This window comes from Hyperolius riggenbachi, chromosome 7 (genome assembly GCF_040937935.1).
Source record: "Hyperolius riggenbachi isolate aHypRig1 chromosome 7, aHypRig1.pri, whole genome shotgun sequence".
Lineage (NCBI taxonomy): Eukaryota > Metazoa > Chordata > Amphibia > Anura > Hyperoliidae > Hyperolius > Hyperolius riggenbachi.
In genome coordinates, this window is record NC_090652.1 from 134,077,282 (window position 1) to 134,100,792 (window position 23,511).

The 23,511-nt window shown below is 47.7% G+C and overlaps 1 long non-coding RNA gene across 2 annotated transcripts; it reads left to right on the top strand.

Moving 5' to 3' along the window:
- Positions 1-179: 179 nt before the first annotated feature.
- LOC137524601 (uncharacterized) lies at positions 180-23,511 on the top strand. 2 transcript variants are annotated; one of them, XR_011022729.1, is made up of 5 exons: positions 180-248; positions 1,345-1,523; positions 2,022-2,089; positions 10,471-10,545; positions 22,936-23,511. It is a non-coding gene; the product is annotated as an uncharacterized lncRNA (long non-coding RNA). The 2 variants fall into 2 exon arrangements; XR_011022730.1 differs by lacking the exons at positions 180-248; positions 1,345-1,523 and adding an exon at positions 1,789-1,813.

The window sequence follows — 23,511 nt, forward strand, 5'->3', positions numbered from 1 at the left end:
CATTTCCTCTACCTAACACAAACCTCACCCCTTTCCTATGCCTAACACTAACCTTATCCCTCTTCTCTGCCTAAGACTAACCTCATCCGTCTCCTATTTGAGCTTGGAAGCTTTTGGACTAGTGTGTTTTTTTCCAAGTGTGATCTGACCTTCCTTTTTTCCCACTGCATTTTCCCACAGGTCATCATTCAGCCTGGTAAGTGCTGGCTATCTTTCTGCTGTGCAATATCAGCTGCCGCACCAGCCTGGTGAGTACTGCCCATCTTCCTCTGCCTAACACTAACCTCACCCCTCTCCTATGCTTAACACTAATCCTCCCCCTCCCCTGCCTAACACTAACCTCTCCTCTGCCTAACAATAATCTCCACCCTCTCCTTTGCCTAAAACTAACCTTCCCCTTTCCTCAGCCTAAAACCACCCTCCCCCTCTCCCATTCCCAACACTAACCTCACTCCTGTGGTCTGCCTAACACTAACCTTGCCTCTCCTCTGGCTAACATTTATCTCACCTTCTCCTCTGCATAACTAACCTCCCCTTCTCCTATGCCTAACAATAATCTGCCCCTCTACTCTGCCTAACACTAACCTCACCACTCTCCTCTGCCTAACACTAATCTTACCCCTCTCCTCTGCCTAACAGTAACCTCACCCCTCTCCTATGCCTAACAATAATCTCCCCCTCTCCTCTGCCTAACACTAACCTCACCCATCTCCTCTGCCTAACACTAACCTCACCCCTCTCCTCTGCCTTACACTATCCTTACCCTTCTCCTCGGCCTAACACTAACCTGACCCTTCTCCACTGCCTAACACCAACCTGACCCCACTACTCTACCTAACACTAACCTCATCCCTCTCCTCTGCCTTACATTAACCTTACTCCTCTCCTCTGCGTAACACTAACCTCCTGCCTCTTCTCTGCCTAACCCCAATCTCACCCCTCTCCTCTGCGTAACACTAACCTCACCCCTCTCTCTGTGTAACACTAGCTTCACCCCTCTCTTCTACCTAACACTAACCCTACCCCTCTGCTATTCCTAACACTAACCTCATCCCTCTCCTCTGCCTAAATCTAACCTCATCCCTCCCCTCTGCCTAACACTAACTTCCCCCTTCTCTTCTGCCTAACACTAACCTAACCCTTCTTCTCTGCCTAAAACTAACCTTACCCCGCCCCTCTGCCTAACACTAACCTCACCCCTCTCCGCTGCCTAACACTAACCTCACGTCTCTCTTCTGCCTAACACTAATCTCACCCCTCTCCTATTTGAGTTCAGCAGCTTTTGGTAGGTTTTTAGCCCGTCCTTTTTTTCAAGTGTGATCAGCACTTCCTATTTTCCCACAGATGATCATGAATAGCGCTTCAGCCTGGTGAGTGCTGCCCATCTTCCATTTGTGCCACCTCACCTGCCGCACCAGCCTGGTGAGTGTTGCACATCTTTCTGCTGTGTAAACTCAGCTGCTGCACCTGCCTGGAGAGTGCTGCCCATCCCACTGTGCCATCTCAGCTGCCACACCAGTCTGGTGAGTGCTGTACATCTTCCTCTGCCTAACACTAACCTTACCCCTCTCCTATGCCTAACACTAATCCCCCCCCCCCTTCCTTGCCTAACACTAACCTACCACTCTCCTCTGCATAATAATAATTTCCATCCTCTCCTCTGCCTAAAACTTACCTCACTCCTTTCTTCTTCCTAACACTTACCACCCCCTCTCCTATCCCAAACACTAACCTCACCCCTATCCTCTTCTTAACACTAATCTCCCCCTCTCCTCCCATCTCACTGTTCCATCTCAGCTGCCGCACCAGCCTGGTGAGTGCTGAACGTCTTCCTGTTGAGCCATTTCCTCTACCTAACACAAACCTCACCCCTTTCCTATGCCTAACACTAACCTTATCCCTCTTCTCTGCCTAAGACTAACCTCATCCGTCTCCTATTTGAGTTTGGAAGCTTTTGGACTAGTGTGTTTTTTTCCAAGTGTGATCTGACCTTCCTTTTTTCCCACTGCATTTTCCCACAGGTCATCATTCAGCCTGGTAAGTGCTGGCTATCTTTCTGCTGTGCAATATCAGCTGCCGCACCAGCCTGGTGAGTACTGCCCATCTTCCTCTGCCTAACACTAACCTCACCCCTCTCCTATGCTTAACACTAATTCTCCCCCTCCCCTGCCTAACACTAACCTCTCCTCTGCCTAACAATAATCTCCACCCTCTCCTTTGCCTAAAACTAACCTTCCCCTTTCCTCAGCCTAAAACCACCCTCCCCCTCTCCCATTCCCAACACTAACCTCACTCCTGTGGTCTGCCTAACACTAACCTTGCCTCTCCTCTGGCTAACATTTATCTCACCTTCTCCTCTGCATAACTAACCTCCCCTTTTCCTATGCCTAACAATAATCTGCCCCTCTACTCTGCCTAACACTAACCTCACCACTCTCCTCTGCCTAACACTAATCTTACCCCTCTCCTCTGCCTAACAGTAACCTCACCCCTCTCCTATGCCTAACAATAATCTCCCCCTCCCCCTATTAGGTAGAAGAGCAGGGTAAGGTTAGTGATAGGCCAAAGAGAAGGGTGAGGTTAGTGATAGGCAGAAGAGAAGGGTGAGGTTAGCGTTAGGCAGAGGAGAGGATGAGGTTAGTGTTAGGCAGAGGAGAGGGGTGAGGTTAGTGTTAGGCAGAGGAGAGGGGTGAGGTTTGTGTTAGGCAGAGTAGAGGGGGAGATTATTGTTAGGCGTAGGAGAGGGGTGCGGTTACTGTTAGTCAGAGGAGAGGGGTAAGATTAGTGTTAGGCAGAGGAGAGGGGTGAGGTTAGTGTTAGGGGTGAGGTTAGTGTCTGCCTAACACTAACCTTACCCCTATCTACTGCTTAACACTAACCTCACCCTTCTCCTCTGCCTAACACTAACCTCACCCATCTCCTCTGCCTAACACTAACCTCACCCCTATCCTCTGCCTTACACTATCCTTACCCTTCTCCTCGGCCTAACACTAACCTGACCCTTCTCCACTGCCTAACACCAACCTGACCCCACTACTCTACCTAACACTAACCTCATCCCTCTCCTCTGCCTAACACTAACCTTACCCCTCTCCTCTGCCTAACACAAACCTCACCCCTCTCTTCTGCCTAACACTAACCTCATCCCTCTCCTCTGCCTAACACTAATCTTACCCCTCTCCTCTGACTAACAGTAACCGCACCCCTCTCCTACGCCTAACAATAATCTCCCCCTCTACTCTGCCTAACACTAACCTCACCCCTCTCCTCTGCCTAACACTAACCTCACCCCTCTCCTCTGCCTAACACTAACCTCATCCTCTCCTCTGCCTAACACTAACCTTACCCCTGTCCTCTGCCTAACACAAACCTCACCCCTCTCCTCTGCCTAACACTAACCTCACCCCTCTCCTCTGCCTAACACTAATCTTACCCCTCTCCTCTGACTAACAGTAACCGCACCCCTCTCCTACGCCTAACAATAATCTCCCCCTCTACTCTGCCTAACACAAACCTCACCCCTCTCCTCTGCCTAACACTAACCTCACCCCTCTCCTCTGCCTAACACTAACCTCATCCTCTCCTCTGCCTAACGCTAACCTCACCCTTCTCTTCTGCCTATCACTAACCTCACCCTTCTCTTTGGCCTATCACTAACCTTACCCTGCTCTTCTACCTAATACTAACCTCACCCTTCTCCTTTGTCAAGCACTAACCTCACCCCTCTCCTCTGCCTAACACTAACCTCACCCCTCTCCTCTGCCTAACACTAACCTCACCCCTCTCCTCTGCCTAACACTAACCTCATCCTCTCCTCTGCCTAACGCTAACCTCACCCTTCTCTTCTGCCTAACACTAACCTCACCCCTCTCCTCTGCCTAACACTAACCTTACCCTTCTCTTCTGCCTAACACTAACCTCACCCATCTCCTCTGCCTAACACTAACCTCACCCCCCTCCTCTGCCTAACACTAACATCACCCCCCTCCTCTGCCTATCCCTAACCTCACCCTTGTCTTCTGCCTAACACTAACATCACCCCTCTCCTCTGCCTAACACTAACCTCACCCCTCTCCTCTACCTAACACTAACATCACCTTATCCTCTGCCTAACACTATCCTCACCCTTCTCCTCTGTCTAACACCATCCTCACCCCTCTTCGCTGCCTAACAATAACCACACCCCTTTATTCTGCCTAACACCAACCTCACCACTCTCTTCTGCCTAAAACTAACCTCACCCCTCTCTTCTGCCTAACACCAACCTCACCCCTCTCCTCTGCCTAACACCAACCTTACCCATCTACTGTGCCTAACACCACCTCACCCCTCTCCTTAGCCGAACACTAACCTCTCCCCTCTCCTCTACCTCACACTAATATCACCCCTCTTCTCTGCCTAACACTAACCTTACCCCTATCTACTGCTTAACACTAACCTCACCCTTCTCCTCTGCCTAACACTAACCTCACCCCTCTCCTCTGCCTAACACAAACCTCACCCCTCTCCTCTGCCTAACACTAACCTCACCCCTCTCCTCTGCCTAACACTAATCTTACCCCTCTCCTCTGACTAACAGTAACCGCACCCCTCTCCTACGCCTAACAATAATCTCCCCCTCTACTCTGCCTAACACAAACCTCACCCCTCTCCTCTGCCTAACACTAACCTCAACCCTCTCCTCTGCCTAACACTAACCTCATCCTCTCCTCTGCCTAACGCTAACCTCACCCTTCTCCTCTGCCTATCACTAACCTCACCCTTCTCTTTGGCCTACCACTAACCTTACCCTGCTCTTCTACCTAATACTAACCTCACCCTTCTCCTTTGTCTAGCACTAACCTCACCCCTCTCCTCTGCCTAACACTAACCTCACCCCTCTCCTCTGCCTAACACTAACCTCACCCCTCTCCTCTGCCTAACACTAACCTCACCCCTCTCCTCTGTCTAACACTAACCTTACCCTTCTCTTCTGCCTAACACTAACCTCACCCCTCTCCTCTGTCTAACACTAACATCACCCCCTCCTCTGCCTATCCCTAACCTCACCCTTGTCTTCTGCCTAACACTAACATCACCCCTCTCCTCTGCCTAACACTAACCTCACCCCTCTCCTCTGCCTAACACTAACATCACCTTATCCTCTGCCTAACACTATCCTCGCCCTTCTCCTCTGTCTAACACTATCCTCACCCCTCTCCGCTGCCTTACAATAACCACACCCCTTTATTCTGTCTAACACCAACCTCACCACTCTCTTCTGCCTAAAACTAACCTCACCCCTCTCTTCTGCCTAACACCAACCTCACCCCTCTCTTCTGCCTAACACCAACCTCACCCCTCTCCTTTGCCTAACACCAACCTCACCCCTCTCCTCTGCCTAACACCAACCTTACCCATCTACTGTGCCTAACACCACTTCACCCCTCTCCTTAGCCGAACACTAACCTCACCCCTCTCCTCTACCTCACACTAATATCACCCCTCTTCTCTGCCTAACACTAACCTTACCCCTATCTACTGCTTAACACTAACCTCACCCTTCTCCTCTGCCCAACACTAACATCACCCCTCTCCTCTGCCTAACACTAACCTCACCCCTCTCCTCTGCCCAACACTAACCTCACCCCTCTCCTCTGTCTAACACCAACCTCACCCCTCTCCTCGGCCTAACACCAACCTCACTCCTCCCTTCTGCCTAATACTAACCTCACCCTTCTCTTCGGCCTATCACTAACCTCACCCCTCTCCTCTGCCCAACACTAACATCACCCCTCTCCTCTGCCTAGCACTAACCTCACCCCTCTCCTCTGCCTAACACCAACCTCACCCCTCTCTTCTGCCTAACACTAACCTCAGCCTAACACTAACCTCACCCTTCTCTTCTGCCTAACACTAACCTCACCCTCTCCTCTGCCTAACACTAACCTCACCCCTCTCTTCTGCCAAACACTAACATCACCCCTCTCCTCTGCCAAACACTAACCTCACCCCTCTCCTCTGCTTAACACTAACCTTAGCCCTCTCCTCTGCCCAACACTAACCTCACCCCTCTCCTCTGCCAAACACTAACCTCACCCCTCTCCTCTGCCTAACACTAACCTTACCCCTCTCCTCTGCCTAACACTAACATCACCCCTCTCCTCTGCCAAACACTAACCTCACCCCTCTCCTCTGCCTAACACTAACCTTACCCCTCTCCTCTTCCCAACACTAACATCACCCCTCTCCTCTGCCAAACACTAACCTCACCCCTCTCCTCTGCCCAACACTAACCTCACCCCTCTCCTCTGCCTAACACTAACATCACCCCTCTCCTCTGCCTAACACTAACATCACCCCTCTCCTCTGCCTAACACTAACCTCACCCTCTCCTCTGCCTAACACTATCCTCACCCCTCTCCTCTGCCTCACACTATCCTCAACTTTCTCCTCTGTCTAACACTATCCTCACCCCTCGCCTCTGCCTCACAATAACCTCACCCCCTTCTTCTGCCTAACACCAACCCCACCCCTCTCCTCTGCCCAACACTAACATCACCCATCTCCTCTGCCTAACACTAACCTCACCCCTCTCCTCTGCCTAACGCTAACCTCAACACTTCCTTCTGCCTCACACTAACCTCACCCCTCTCCTCTGCCTAACATTAACTTCACCTCTCTCCCCTGCCTTACACTAACCTCACCCTTCTCTTCGGCCTATCACTAACCTCACCCCTTTCCTCTGCCTAACGCTACCCTCACCACTTCCTTCTGCCTAACACTAACCTCACCCCTCTCCTCTGCCCAACACTAACGTCACCCTTTTCCTCTGCCTAACACTAACGTCACCCCTCTCCTCTGCCGAACACTAACGTCACCCCTCTCCTCTGCCCAACACTAACATCACCCCTCTCCTCTGCCCAACACTAACATCACCCCTCTCCTCTGCCCAACACTAACATCACCCCTCTCCTCTGCCCAACACTAACATCACCCCTCTCCTCTGCTTAACACTAACCTCACCCCTTCCATCTGTTTAACACTAACCTCACCACTTTCCTCTGCCTAACAATAACCTCACCCTCTCCTCTGCCTAACACTATCCTCACCCTTCTCCTCTGCTTAACACTATCCTCACCTTTCTCCTCTGCCTAACATTATCCTCACCCCTCACCTCTGCCTAACAATAACCTCACCCCCTTCTTCTGCCTAACACTAACCCCACCCCTCTCATCTGCTCAACACTAACATCACCCCTCTCCTCTGCCTAACGCTAACCTCACCACTTCCTTCTGCCTAACACTAACATCACCCCTCTCCTCTGCCTAACACTAACCTCACCCCTCCCCTCTGCTTATCCAAATCCAAAAAACAGCTTTATTGGCAGGACTAAATACATTTAGCATTGCCAAAGCAAAACAAAACATTAACATGGGGAGGGGGGATTGTGGGAATAAGGGATGGATATAGGGGGTTGGGGTATATAGTCCATAGGTGTGTGGAGGATGTAAGGGACAGCATGGGGGACTGGGATATACAGTCCATAGGGGGTATTGGGGGTATACAGTCCATGTGGTATCATGTTCCTCTCAGTTGGTGGCAGGCTGTGACATATTGGGCAGCTATTTGCACGGCTGTTTCCTCCTCCCCCAGTAGGATGTAGAGTTTCCTCTCCTCATCTGTGGAGGTAAAATCCTGAATGTGGGCGGAGAGTCTCTGGAAGTGGGTGGTCCTCACAGGTGCGTATTTGCTGCAGTGTAGCAGGAAGTGGGCCTCATCCTCCAAGACCTCCTGGTCACATTGTCTGCACAGTCTCTCCTCCCGGGGCTTCCATGTCTGTCTGTGCCGCCCTGTCTCTACCTCCAGGTTGTGGGCGCTCAGACGGTACAGGCTCAGGGTCTGTCTGTCTTTGTGGTGGTGTAGCCTCTCCAGATATGAAGCCATTGTGTACTCCCTCTGTAGTGATTGGTAGACAGCGAGTTTCTTGGAATTCTTGATGTCACTTCTCCATTCCTCTATGTATCGTTCCTTGCAGCTTTCTATAGTCCGTTTTATTTGGGCTTTTGTCAGCCTGTGTTGGTGGCCTTGGCTGGGCTGGCTGCTGATGCTTTGCTTGAGAGCGCGTGGTATGGCCTCGCCCCCCTGGCTCAGTGAGGCTTTTTGGTGGTAAGTGCTGGGGTTGCTGCCCTGTATATGCGCCCAGTATGAGAGTGCCCTCTGCTGGATAGTAAGCCATAGTGGGAACCTGCCTAGCTCTGCCCAGCAAGCTGAGTTCGTAGTGCTTCGATGGACTTGGAGGAGATACTTGCAGAACTCTAGATGGAAGATTTCTGTTGGGCTGGAGTCCCATTTGGATTGGTCTGGGTAGGTGACTGGGCCCCATACCTCACTGCTATAGAGCAGGATTGGGGTGATGATGCTGTCGAATATCTTTACCCACACTCTCACTGGTGGTTTTAGATGGTAAAGCTGTCTTCTGATGGCATAAAATGTTCTGCAGGCTTTTTCTTTCAGGGCCTGTACTGCTGGTTTAAAGCTTCCTGATTGGTTGATCTCCAGCCCCAGGTAGGTGTAGCTGTTGGTGGACACCAGTGGGGAGCCATTTAATATAAATGAGGAGGTGGAGGTTTTATTTCCATTCTTCCTCTGGAACACCATCACTTTTGTCTTCTTTGGGTTGATGGGTAGTGCCCATGTGGTACAGAAACTCTCCAATACTGCCAGGCTATCCTGTAGCCCTTTCTCTGTTGGGAAGAGCAGCACAAGGTCATCTGCATACAGCAGGAACTTCACCTCACGGTCATGCAGGAGGAGGCCTGGAGCCTGGCCTGGCCTATCACTAATCTCACCACTTTCCTCTGCATAACATTAACCTCACCCACCTCCTCTGCCTAACACTAACCTTACCCCTCTCCTCTGCCCAACACTAACATCACCCCTCTCCTCTGCCTAACGCTAACCTCACCACTTCCTTCTGCCTAACACTAACCTCACCCTTCTCTTCGGCCTATCACTAATCTCACGCCTCTCCTCTGCATAACATTAACCTCGCCTATCTCCTCTGCCTAACACTAACCTCACCCCTCTCCTCTGCCCAACACTAACATCACCTGTCTCCTCTGCCTAACACTAATGTCACCCCTCTCCTCTGCCTAACACTAACCTCTCCCCTCTCCTTTGCCTCACACTAAACTCATCCCTCTCCTCTGCCTAACACTAACCTCACCCCTCTCCTCTGCCTAACACTAACCTCATCCTTCTCTTTGGCCTATCACTAATCTCACCACTCTCCTCTGCATGACATTAACCTCACCACTCTCCTCTGCATGACATTAACCTCACCCCTCTCCTCTGCCTAACACTAACCTCACCCCTCTCCTCTGCCCAACACTAACATCACCCCTCTCATCTGCCTAACACTAACCTCAGCCCTCTCCTCTGCCTAACACTTACCTTACCCCTTTTCTCTGCCCATCACAAACTTAAACCTTCTACTCTGCCTAACACCAACCTCACCCTCTCCTCTTCCCAACACTAACATCACCCCTCTCCTCTGCCTAACACCAACCTCACCACTCTCTTCTGCCTAACACTAACCTCACCCTCTCCTCTTCCCAACACTAACATCACCCCTCTCTTCTGCCTAACACCAACCTCACCACTCTCTTCTGCCTAACACTAACCTCACCCCTCTCCTCTGCCTAACACTAACTTCACCCTCTCCTTTTCCCAACACTAACCTCACCCTCTCCTCTTCCCAACACTAACATCACCCCTCTCCTCTGCCTAACACCAACCTCACCACTCTCTTCTGCCTAACACTAACCTCACCCCTCTCCTCTGCCTAACACTAACTTCACCCTCTCCTCTTCCCAACACTAACCTCACCCTCTCCTCTTCCCAACACTAACATCACCCCTCTCCTCTGCCTAACACCAACCTCACCACTCTCTTCTGCCTAACACTAACCTCACCCCTCTCCTCTGCCTCAAACCAACCTCACCCCTTTCCTCTGCCTCACCCCTCTTCCTCTGCCAAACAATAACCTTACCCCTTTTCTCTGCCCAGCACAAACGTAAACCTTCTACTCTGCCTAACACCAACCTCACCCCTCTCCTCTGCCCAACACTAACATCACCCCTCTCCTCTGCCTAACACTAACCTCACCCCTCTCCTATGCCTAACAGTAACCTCACCCCTCTCCTCTGCCTAACACTAACCTCACCCCTTCCTTCTGCCTAACACTAACCTCACCCCTCTCATCTGCCTAACACTAACCTCACTTCTCTCCTCTGCTTAACACCAACCTCACCTTTCTCCTCTGCCTATCCCTAACCTCACTCTTCTCTTCTGCCTAACACTAACCTCACCCCTTTCCTCTGCTTAACAATAAACTCACACCTCTCCTATTTGTGTTTTGCAGCTTCTGTTTGGTTTTTGGCGTGTCTTTTTTTCCAAGTGTGATCTGACTATTCAATTTTCACACAGATCATCATGAATAGCGCTTCAGCCTGAGTGCTGCCCATCTTCCTGCTGCGCCACCTCAGACACGGCCCCGGCCTGGTAAGTGCTGCCCATCTTTCCACTTTTCCATCTCAGCTACAGCACCAACCTGGTGGTGAGTGGTGCCCATCTTCCCACTGTGCCATTTCAGCTGCCACACCAGCCTTGTGAGTGCTGCCCATCTTTCCGCTGTGCAATCTCAGCTGCCGCATCAACTTGGTGAGTGCTGCCCATCTTTCCACTTTTCCATCTCAGCTACAGCACCAGCCTGGTGAGTGCTGCCCACTTTTCCACTGTGCCATCTCAGCTGCAGCACCAGCCTGGTGAGTGCTGCCCATCTTTCCGCTTTTTCATCTCAGCTACAGCACCAGCCTGGTGAGTGCTGCCCACTTTTCCACTGTGCCATCTCAGCTGCAGCACCAGCCTGGTGAGTGCTGCCCATCTTTCCGCTTTTTCATCTCAGCTACAGCACCAGCCTGGTGAGTGCTGCCCACTTTTCCACTGTGCCATCTCAGCTGCAGCACCAGCCTGGTAAGTGCTGCCCATTTTTCCACTGTGCCATCTCAGCTGCAGCACCAGCCTGGTGAGTGCTGCCCATCTTTCCGCCTTGCCATCTCAGCTGCAGCACCAGCCTGGTGCGTGTTGCCCATCTTTCCAGTGTGCCATCTGGAGTTGTTCTAGCTGCAGTGGAGCACTGGGCAAAAATTACATGGGGCTTCAACCCCATCTCCCCCTCACAAGGACCTAGAGCTGGCTGCTGGCTACTGCAAGGCCACCTTCAGTGTGAATAGTGGTCCCCCGGTTCCCCTGCAGAGTATTTGCTACAGAGCACACTTTCCTGTCCCGTCGAGACGCTCCTACTTCACTTTGTGAGCCTCCATCTACAGCCTTGCTGTGTGTCTCTGCTCTGCAGCCCAGCAGCATGTATGTGCTCACGAGCAGAGGTACACTGCGAGGGTATAAATAGAGGCTCACATATTTAAGGAGAAGCACACCGGCCAGACAGGTAAGTGCACTCCACTGTGTATACTCTTCAGGGACACTGGTGGTCCCCTATTTACATGTGGGGTCCAGCAGCCAGCTCTGGGGCCTAGGGAAATTACCCAGTTTGCCTCTGTGGAAGCACCAGCACTGGCTATGGGCCATGGAGCTTACTGTGTCTTTGGCCATTACCTGTGTGCTTGCTTTCCTGTGTTAAGCTTGGCTCACATGCTACATTTCTCACAAATGCAACAGGCTTGGTACAGACTCGAATCGCTGCATGCAAACCACAACTCACCTGTCCTACTTCCTCTGCAGCTGACACTTGCCACATGATTTACTGCGGGGAGAAGCCGGTACACTGAGATTGGAGCACATCAAAAGCACTGGATTACAAGTGACCAATGGGAATCCTGTCCAGCAACAGGGAGGATTCTGATTGGTTTACGACAGACCAATGAGAATCCTATCTGTTGCTAAGTAGGATTCCCATTGATCTTTTGCAATCCAATGGGGAGCCGCATGCTTCTGCCACCTCAGGTAAGAGTCCTGGTACCAGCTTGGGGACTCAGTGGCAATGCCAACAAGGGGGGCAGGAGAAGTGTGGGAACATGAGTCGCAGATGCTAACCGCAGGTAATGTTAACAAATGGAAACAACACGGTGCAAACATGCATCGGACCACAGCGCATCCGTTCTGGCATTGTGCATCCGCTCTAGCGTGAACCAAGCCTAATTGAGTGTGTGGCCATTATCTGTGTGTGTGTGTGCATCCCCCTGTGTTATGTCAGTGTATGGCCATTACCCCTGTGCCTGATTGACATTCCAAAATAGAGCAGTCATAAAATAACATTTATTAACATAGTAGCATCTTCTGACAGAACATGCTTCCATTAGCATATGACCTGATGTGACCTAGAAAATGCTACCGTGTCAGAAAATGCTGCCTTGTGAGCGATCTCATTTGGAATGGCAAGGCTTGTCACAATATGCAACCTTGTTTTGTAGTGCACATTTTTTTTTGCTGCCTTAATTTCTAGAGCACTTTTTGTGTAAAGTAGCATCAGTAGCATCATCAAAGGGAACCAGAGACGACCAGTGTAGAAAAAATGAAAAAGCTTTTATACATACCTGGGGCTTCCTCCAACCCCATAAGCCTGGATCGCTCCCACGCCGCCGTCCTCCGCTGTCTCTATCGCCGCTACCGGGTCCCGTCACTTCCGGCGGACGCGGCCAATTGTACGCATGAACAGGGGCTCCCTCCATATCCTTACGCATGCGCCTGCGTAGTATGGAGGCGTATGCGTAAGGATATGGAGAAGTCCCGGTTCTTGCGTACAATTGGCCGCGTCCGCCGGCAGTGACGCACTGCGCGTGCGTCGACTGGCCGAAACTACGGGACCCGGTATCAGCGGATAGAAGCAACGGAGGACGGCGGCGTGGGAGCGATCCAGGCTTATGGGGCTGGAGGAAGCCCCAGGTATGTATAAAAACTTTTGTCCAACGTCTCTGGTTCTCTTTAAATATCTAACCATGTATATTACTCAAAAACAATCCGTTCTGGCTGCATGACCAGTACTGAAAGTAGGTGCAATGGTCATCCTGCCAGAGAACTAGCAGATTTATCAGATTTCATGTAGTATACTATTTATTTTCTTTACAGATTGATCTCTCTTTGTTCCCCCTATTCCCTTAAGCCCCGTCTAAACGGGGAGAGATTGTGGCGATCCGGCGGCTCGATTAGCCGCCGGATCGCCTCTTAAATAGTCCCAATGTTAAAATACCATAGAAAATCAATCAAAAACCCAAACAATACCCCCAAAAAGAACTGACATGTGCCCATACACCGCCCCTTCCCCCCCACTTACCTAAAAAGACCTAAAGTTCCCCTTAACCCTGCCGCCAATTACTGTCAGACTCGATTATTCAGACCGCACTGGGCGTCCTCATTGCTGGTCAGTGTGGATAGAGATTCACAGGCCATGCAATATCCAGCTTGTTTGTAGCACTGTACCATCCTTAATGATACTCCAGCTCAGTCGCAGCTGTATCATGATTTATGAGACAACTCCGATGCCATGAAGACAGATTGCAGCCACAATTCTATTGTAGCAATAGTGTCCACAACTTTGTATCAACCATGGACAGTCACAGTGCGAGTAACATATGTATGCAGCTTGTAACACCTTCTGATTACATGGAACACGCTCACCAATTTACTTGTCCTTGTTTATCGCTGGATAATAGAGTTCAATTGTTGCACAAACATCCCAGATCGCCAAAGGTCCTCTACATGGTCTTGTGACAGCGTTAGTGGGTCTGGCAGCTAGATGTTCCTGGGCGACAGAGCTGACTAGTTTTGCCGTTAATACAACGTCATCAGGGCTGTCACGCCATGTGGAGGGCAGACAGTTTAAAGGGGAACTGAAGAGAGAGTTATATGGAGGCTGTCATGTTTATTTCCTTTTAAGCAATACCAGTTGCCTGGCAGCCCTGCTGATCCTCTGCCTCTAATACTTTTAGCCATAGCCCCTGAACAAGCATGCAGCAGATCAGGTGTTTCAGTGGTTCAGACTTATAAGTCTGATCTGACAAGATTAGCTGCATGCTTGTTTCTGGTTTTAATCAGATACTACTGCAGAGAAATAGACCAGCAGGGCTGCCAGGCAACTGGTATTGATTAAAAGGAAATAAACATGACAGCCTCCATATACCTCTCTCTTCAGTTCCCCTTTAAATACAGATGTGGTGCTTGTTTTGTGGCCATGCATGGTCCCACTTTAACAAGGCATATAATTGCAGTGTAACTGTAATGAATAGGCATATGTCAGCTGCGGTGGATAGCAGTACCATCGCAGCTGCTCCTGGTTCTCTGTCTGCCAGTCTCCCCGCACCTCGGCCGTCTAGCTCGCCGAGGTCGGGGAATGGTCGCATGTCGGCCGCGGGGGACGAGGGGTCCACCGCGATCAGTGCTGGGTCCCTGCCTGCTGGATCGTTTGCGTCCCGAGCGTCTAGTATGCCGGGGACGCGTGTCTCTGCTCAGCTCAGGGAGACATTAGCGCGTGCGTGCGCTTGCCGTCAGAATCCTTTTTTTTTTTGTTATTAAAGAGCTTTATTTAACAGATTATCAAATCCAGGAATGCTTGAAATAGCAAGATAAATAACATATCAGGTGCGATTGACACCTGCGTACATAAAAGGTTAGTTTGCTAAAATAAATATGTTACTAACATATGCGAGAGATAGTCTGAGAGCATAGTCCAGAGGGCTGGACCATTCAACCTGGGAAATGGGGCACTGGGGTACCTCCGGCTGAGATCCCAGGGATCAGTCTATATCTTAAGTTTCTGTGGTGACATCATAGTGCTCTCTTTAATATACATAGCAACTAAGAGAGAAGTTTTAGAGGAAATAGGAAAAAGAAAAAAAAATTAAAAGGAAAGAAACAACCAAATATAGGAAAATACAAGAGTCCTGAGTAACAAAAGTCTGAGTGTTACCTAGTAAGCAATGCCTACTAATGTCCAGGGGAACCTAAAGTTGCCTGTATGCCTTCCATATATCCCAGATAAGGTCAAATCTCGGAATATTTTCAATACTGTAGTAATACACTCGGTCCATCAACATCATAAGATCCAGACGCTGTATAACCAGTGCTAGTTCTAGGTCAGAGGATTTCCATTTGAAGGCAATTGACCAGTGAGCGGCCAACAGCATATATCTATATAGAGGTCTGAGTCTGCCTGGAACATCGTCATTGGATATATACAAGAGGGCTTGGGGAGCAGCCAGGGAAACCGGGAAGCCAAACACCTCCCGTATCAAAGTTTTCCATGAATCCCAAAAACGCTGTGCAATGGGGCATTCCCAAAAAACATGCAACAGTGTTCCTTCCATGTTGCAACCTCGAAAACAGGTCGAGGGAGCTGAAGGGTAGATTTTATGAATTTTAGTTGGGGTATAATACCACAGACACATGAGCTTGATTGCAGTATCTTTTACCATGTTTGATTTAACTACCCCAGAGACAGCGAACCAAATAAGTGACCAATCAGTGTGGTCTAGCTGGATTCCCAGATCCTGCTCCCAGGCCCTCATGTATGGTAGTTTCTCTTTATCCTCACGACCCAGCAGCAACGCATACAATAGAGAGATTAAGCCCTTGCGTCGGGAAAAGTCGAAATATAGTGATTCGAACATTGTGGGGTCATACACTGGAAATGAGGGGAAAATAGATGAGAAATAGTGTTTAATTTGACAGAATCTGAAAGCCTCCTCTAGGGGGGGCCTCTTGTCCGAATCGAAGCATATTAAATGTGACTGAGACATCCCTGATCCAAAATTTGTTGGCCGTAAAAAGGCCCTTATCTCTCCACCAAGAAAACAGCTGTGGGCTCCGAAATGCCGGAACAAATTGAGGATTACCAAAGATAGAAATCCTGGAGGAGGGAAAGGTCATGAGTTTGTACTGGGTGGCCACTGAAATTCACATTTTGGCTAAAGATGACACAATCCTGTTCTTGCCATTAAGAACTGTGATATCTCTTTTAGATACGACTGTAACCAATGAGGTTAAGTGATAGGGAAAAATTGAGGTAGACTCAAGTCGATACCAGGCCGGAGGGTTAGAAGCTATGCCCCAATCTAAAATTTGATTGAGTTTAGAAGCTAAATAATAATGCCATAAGCTTGGTAATCCAATGCCACCTTGCCGGGGGGGTCTGTACAGGACTTGTGTTCGGATTCTGGCTGGTTTGTTATCCCAAATAAATTTATTAATTTGAGATTGTAGTTTAGATAAGGATTTTTTAGCTAAGGTTATTGGGAGCATACGGAACAGGTATAATAATTTAGGTAGAATAATCATTTTGCACGCCACGCAACGTCCAAGCCATGAAACCCGGTATGAGGACCAGGATTTCAAAAGTTGAGTAATGGTATTAGTCACATATGTGAAGTTGGCGCCATACATATCCCCATAGCAAGGTGTGAGGTAGATTCCTAAGTATTTAAACTTGGATTTACTCCATTTAAAACCATAATTTAAGTCTAACCAATTTATCGTTTGAGGGTATAAGTTAAATGGAAGGGCCGTGGACTTGGTCAGATTAACCTTTAAACCTGAGAAGTTGGCAAAGAGATCTAACAGCTGAAACAAATTAGGTAAAGATGTTAGAATTCTGGTCAAGAACAGGAGGGCATTATCAGCATATAGAGTCAATTTCACATTGTCTGTACCATACCCGTGTATATCAGGGTGTCGTCTAATCGCTACCGCTAGTGGCTCTAGCGCAAGCGCAAATAGTAGTGGGGAGAGAGGGCATCCCTGACGGGTGCCCCGTTGGAGACGAATAGGAGCAGAGGAGGCTCCAGAGATGCGTATGACGGTGGATGGGGAATCATACAAAGCTAAAACAGCAGTGATTATAGGGCCAGACAGCCCGAAGCCCTCTAAAGCAGTGGTTAGATATTGCCATCCCACCGAGTCAAATGCCTTACTGATATCAAGACCTAGCATTAAAAATCTGGATTTCTTAAGTTCAGCATCTTGAAGAATATTAGCTGCCAGCCTAACATTATCAGAGCCTTGTCTGCCAGGGATAAACCCTGTTTGAGTCGGATCTACAAGGTCACCCACCATAGTGCCCAGTCTGAGAGCCAAAATTTTTGCAAATAGTTTAATGTCGTTATTAAGAATAGAGATAGGTCGATAGCCTGTGCCGTCAGAATCTTTATGCTAGGAGGAGGCGCATCAGCTGACCGGCCGGTCGGCTGACGTCACAGGGCGCGCTCATCGCTTCTGATTGGCCAGGCCTGGTGGGCGTGCCTCGGGGATCTCCTCCACTTCTTAAGTCTCTTGGCTTCACTTGCAAACTGTCTGCTGTTTCGAATACTTCGTGTTAGCACTCAGACCTAGAGAGGTTCCTGTGGATGATAGATGTATATGCAGTGTTTGCGATATACATCTATCTATAGTTAGCATTTACTTATATTGTATTTTCTGTGTATGACTCTGGCTAGTTCTGACCTATCTTACTCTTAGTGATTCTGTACCTTTGCCTATCTGATCCTGTTGCCAACTCAGCCTGTTTACCGTTCTGTCTCTGCCTTCTGATTTAGTACCTCTGCCCATCTGATATTGTTGCCGACTCTGCCTGAAATACTTTCCGCCTCTGCTTAACGATTCTGTACCTGCTCTGTCTGTCTGTTGCTGAACCAATCTGTCTGACCTCTCTAATCTCACCAGGGAGCCCTTGCCCCTGGTGAGGAGTGCTGTACTGATAGTGCCCACCAGCTCCTCTGGTGAGGTATAGTTAACTCTATCGGTAGATACTGTTGCACCAATCACTACACTCTGTGCATTAAAGTGGTATTATTTGCCAGTTACATATCAGTACCTATATACCAGTATTATTGGTGATTCTGCAGATCACCATATAATCCGGTATATATCTGATTATAGGTGATACTGCAGATCACCTGATAATCAAAAAACTGTTCTTGCTAACACCAATCGTTACAGTAACATATATCATATCAAACACGTTTCATACATTTATGTTAATTAGGAATAAATAAACAAATCTACATCAGGGCAAAGACAGGTAGCAATATGTACATTTTACAGACTTGCAGCTCTCTTATGGTGGCAGGTCATAGCATGCAAGTTTACCCTTACAGGCCCATTTATAGAAGATATCTTTATGCACAAATATCAAATGATGCACACATGTTCTTCTTTATTAAGGTATTTTAAGGCATTTCGCACAAAATCTGCAAAATGTTTTCATCAGAATCAAGTTAACAAAGTAAGGGCCTGATTCATCAACGAGAATAACCAGCACTCGTTACAAGACAATTAGCAGCCGCTATAGAGGCTACGCTCGCTCCTTGCACCGTAGCCTGCCTTATTTTGTTACGCGTGTTGCTTCCTTAGCAACGTGAGCACCTATAAATAGCGGCTGCCTCTGTGAAGTATTCCGACCGTGATACTTCACTAGCACGGCGGCCTCTATGTTAATTAGCATAGAAGCTAGTAAAGTATCAGGGTCGGGATACTTCACAGAGGTGGCCGGTATTTATAGAAGCATGTTGCTAACAAAATAAGGCACGCTACAAGGAGCTCATTGTTTTGCAATGAGAGCTGCTGAAGCAGCGCTCGTTATTCTCGTTGATGAATCCGGCCCTTAGAGTTCGATGTTCGATGTTGATTTTCACTGATAGTGTTCAGTGAAGAATATGGCAAATACAATGATATGGTTGTGTGAATAACACCTCTGTGTCTACCGTTAAGTTTGGTCTCCTACAAATGTACCAAAGATGTCCCATTTCAGCAAGGAAGAAGATGCAACCAGCAAGTGATTGCTGGCTCTCCAGGTTCGCTGTCACACTTGTCTGTTATGCCAGCAGCAGTAACAGCTACTGCCAGCATCAGTAAAAGCTACTAATTAGCAGCTGCCACTGTGCCAGCATCAGTAGCAGCCACTCAATAGCAGCAGTCACTGTGCCAACAGCAGCACCAGCCACTAATTAGGAAAAAGTCTGGGAAGCACTGCCTTATTACAAGTACAAGCTAACTCCATCACCCTCCACCTCCAATCGCTCTCAAGAAGTACATTCAGGTCTTACCCTTTAGGCTGGTTTCACACTGCTCACTGGCAGTAGCGGTGTGGTCCGCGGTCCACACAAAACAGGCCTTTGGGGATTACCACATTAGTCGCCGCAGGAGTCGCACGGTAACGTAGGCATGCGATTGCGTTAGATTAGACACTTTTGGAGCACTGAATAGCGTAGAGTGCGATATGCCCCATAGATTTTCATTGCTCTAGCGTTAGGCTGCGGAAAAATGCCACACCGCACCAGTGTGAAAGGCCCTTCAGAAAAAAATAGAACTGCCCAAAAATGCCCATTAACTGTACAATATTTTCGTCAGATGCAATAATTCGATCACATTTTTATGATGGAAACGTACAGAAAGAAAACCATGCACTGTGTGGTGAAAATCGATGTGAAACAATTCTATTGTCAATTAAAATTATACAGAGTAACCAAGCAGCTCAGAATGACCCAAACCACTAGGAATGTTCACTTATAGCTGAATTATTGCATGTTCCCTTCTGTTTTAAGAAGACAAATTTCACCAAGCATTGATTATTAGTAGGAGGGCTATTTAGTCTCTTTTATCCCCCTATACATTCCTAGTGGTTTGGGTCACTCCGAACTGTTTGATTACTCTGTTGTACTGGTCCATCCTTATCCCCATACATCCATATCAATCCCTGCCATGTACTGATGAGGACCAAAAGTCAGAAACAGGCTGTCTACATGTGGGGTTAATGTGGCTGTGTAATATTTAAAGCTATAGGCTTTCTATACACCAGCGGTTCTGGATGCTAGCTTGGCTTACAAGGGCAAAGAGATAATTTGCATATTCAGTAGTGGTGCATTGTGGGTAAGCACAAATGCTCACTTATAGCTGAATTATTGCAAGTTTCCTTCTGTTTTAAGAAGGCACATTTCACCAAGCAATTAAAATAAAAAAATTTGTCCACCAGAATGTTGGATTTTGCAAGCATATCTGAAGAGAGAAAGTGCCAGAATCTTCCAGTTTATGTAGTCCATTGATAATTACCTTATGAAAACTTTCAGTCCCGCAAATCTGATGGAATGATTGCATCTGAGGAAAATATTGTACTGCTAATGGGCACCTTATAGTTTCACTTATTTGGAGCTTCTACCAGCCCCCTGCAGCCGCCCTGTGCCCACACCTCCTTGATTTTGGCAACTAGGCCAGTCGATGGCCACTGCGCCTGCATGGCCCTAGCCGCGCACATGATCACGCTTCCGTCGCCGGCTAGTCCACACTTGAATGCATTTTCACATGCAGAAAAAAAATGATAGCAGTGTAGCACTGTGTGCATTTTCTCCATCAATTACATTAGCCTCTGTGAAAAAGCACACGCGTTTACCCACATACAGACACACATGGGCCTCAATTCACTAAGCTTTATCAAACACTTTATCAAACGTTTGATAATTTACCTCATGGGTAAAATCTAATTTTGAATTCAATAAGGTGTTATATATTTATCTAATGCTTTATTGATAAAACGTTCAATATATCTATAACAGCTTTGTGAATTCAAAATTAGATTTTACCCATGAGGTAAATTATCAAATGTTTGATAACGTGTTTGATAAAGCTTAGTGAATTGAGGCCATGGTGTGCATAAAATGCATCCTAATAATCGTGCATAGAAAAATGACAGACAAGTATGCTCCCAGCCTAATGGCCTCTTATCCACGGATGCCGGCCACAAGCGCCATTCAGCTGTAATTACATGCAGCTGAGTGGAAGCGGTCGGTAACACCGGACATCATGTTTTACAAACAGCAGCAGTAAACTGTCTCATGTTGCGTCTAAGCGCGGCAAGCGTCGTGCTCAGAGGTAACTACATCAGGGCGCTGCCTGTGCCAAGTGCTAGCAAGCAACCGGCTGGAGCATGGAAGCAGCTGACAGGCGGTGAATTCACTGCCTTCAGCTGCTTGTGAAAAATACGCCTTTGGGTGACCGTACATCTAGCGAATTCTGATTCAATCGACAAAGCGATTGATTTTATTGGGAGATCAACTTCAGTGTGGTTGATCGAAAATGGATGGGCTAGTAGCCCATACAGTAAAAGCGAAGTCCATTACGATTCACTTTCACAAAACAATCTGACCAATGTTGTGCCTCCATGTTCTGAATGCAAAAATCGATTCAGAGTCAATCGAATGGTATGTGAACAGTAACAGATTCCTGTCCAATCGACTGATATCTTGCATCCTGCTCTATCGACTAAGATGATCGATTTGACATGATATCTCTCCATGATATGGTATCTCTCTTTGACATGATATCTCTCTTTGATTAAATAATCAAATCAGATGGTCGATCGTATAGCCAAATCACTAGCTGCATGGCAACCTTTAGGGCCTTTTTCACACTGGTGCGGTGAGGCATTTTTGCTGCACCTTACAAATATGCTAATGAAAGTCTAGGCGGGATATCACGCAGAATGCGGTACAGAGTGGCATGCTGAAAGTTGTGAATCTAATGCAAGCGCATACCTACGTTACCGTGCGACGACCTGCAGTGGACCGGAAGTCATGTAAATCTATGGCGACGCATGTTTTTTAAAATGACTGCCACAAGTTTTCTGCGTCACACATATGGGTATTTTTGAAGTACACTTCTGCGCGTGTCATCTATTTGGCCAAAGGAAGTGATCGCTAGAGTGGGTCACTTCCTGGTTGGCCTGCTGCCAGATGGGGATTATCGTGCATTAACACGGAAATCCCTGAAGGCCTGTTTTGGATGGCGCAGTACCCAGAACGCCTGGCAACCGCCAATATGCAGTGTGAAACCGGCCTTAGGGCTTGATTCACAAAGCGGTGCAAAGTGTTAGCACGCTGGTGAAAAGCCCTTTATCACGCCTAAACTCAGTTTAGGCATGATAAGTTTAGGTGTGATAAGTTTAGGTGTGATAAGTTTAGGCATGATAAGTTTAGGTGTGATAAGTTTAGGCATGATAAGTTTAAGCGCCAACTGCGTTAGCACCGCAGTGCACAGCTGATCAAAAGTTTTGCGCTAGCAAAGTCTGGTGCACTTCGCATAGAGTTTAATGGCGCTGCTTTGCGTGCGGGACTTTGCACGCTATCTACACTTATCTAAACTTAGCATGCCTAAACTTATCACACCTAAACTTATCACACCTAAACTTATCACGCCTAAACTGGCTTTTCACCAGTGTGGTGCAAAGGTTATCATGCCTAAAGTCTTTTAGGCGTGATAACTGAGTTATCACCGCTTTGTGAATCAGGCCCTTAGTGTCTCATAACAGGCAGAAAAATGAAGGCATGGACTAAATCCTAAAGGCCGGTGCACACTGTCCATAAAAACGGTCCGTTTCCAGAACGTATCGCAACGGATGCGAACAGATCCTCAGTCTGTTTGAAAAGGATCTGTTCAGTCCGTTCTGCTGATTGAACCACAAATATAGGGAATCTACAATAATTCTGAATTTACTAATGCATCAACGGAACAGAAGTCACGGATGAGAAACTGATGCCCAATAAAACAGATCCGTTTGTTGGATGGATCAGTTTTTACCCAGATCAGTTTTTCATCCTTGCAGTGGAAAGCGGCTTGTAATGGTTGCCAGGGTGACAAGATGCCAAATTCATACTTTGTCCTCATCTAACCCAACTTTCTTTTGACTAACCTTCCATGTGCAGCCCCACTTCTGTGTATAACCTCCCCTAACATGCAGCAGCCCACCTCCCTATAAACACACAGCCCCCATATCCATATTTAACATTGACAAACAGCATCCCCTATTTCTCTAGTTTTTAACAATGTTTTTGCATTAAAGAGTATAAAACACAATATGCATTAAAGGAACCTAAGCAGTGTTTTTTGCCTTTTAAGAAACAAGTGATAAAAAGGCTCACCTGTCCGCCGGCACGACTCCTGGCCTCCTCCAGTGACCTCACCGCGAGCTCCTCTTCCTCGCCACACTGGTGCATCTATCTGTCTGCAGTGTGTGGGCAGGCAATAGATCCCTGTCCATCTTGATGATATCTTCAAATTGAATAAAAATATCTTCATACAGTGTATGGTGCTTGTTTTCAGCAATGGGCATTCGATGATATTGATGATAAAGTGTCTTGTGCCGGTAGAGAGTCAATCTATATATGAAATCAAAAAGAAAATAATGAATTAGAGAAAATGATGATATATAGCCATCAATAATCTAGAAATACAGGGTTATAATAAGCTTAAACAAGGCTGTGAAAAAACCTTATACAATTAGTGCTTCCATTCATTGATGTAGACCCTAACATATGCAATATATAAATACATAAAAAAACAAACATGCTATTGAGGCAGCAGTTTTTGTTGTACTTAATTGTGCAATTGTGAATCATTACCTGTTCATGTACTCAGTTATGAATATTATATTGTGATTCATGGTCATTTGGGCCAGATCCCCCAAATGCTGTA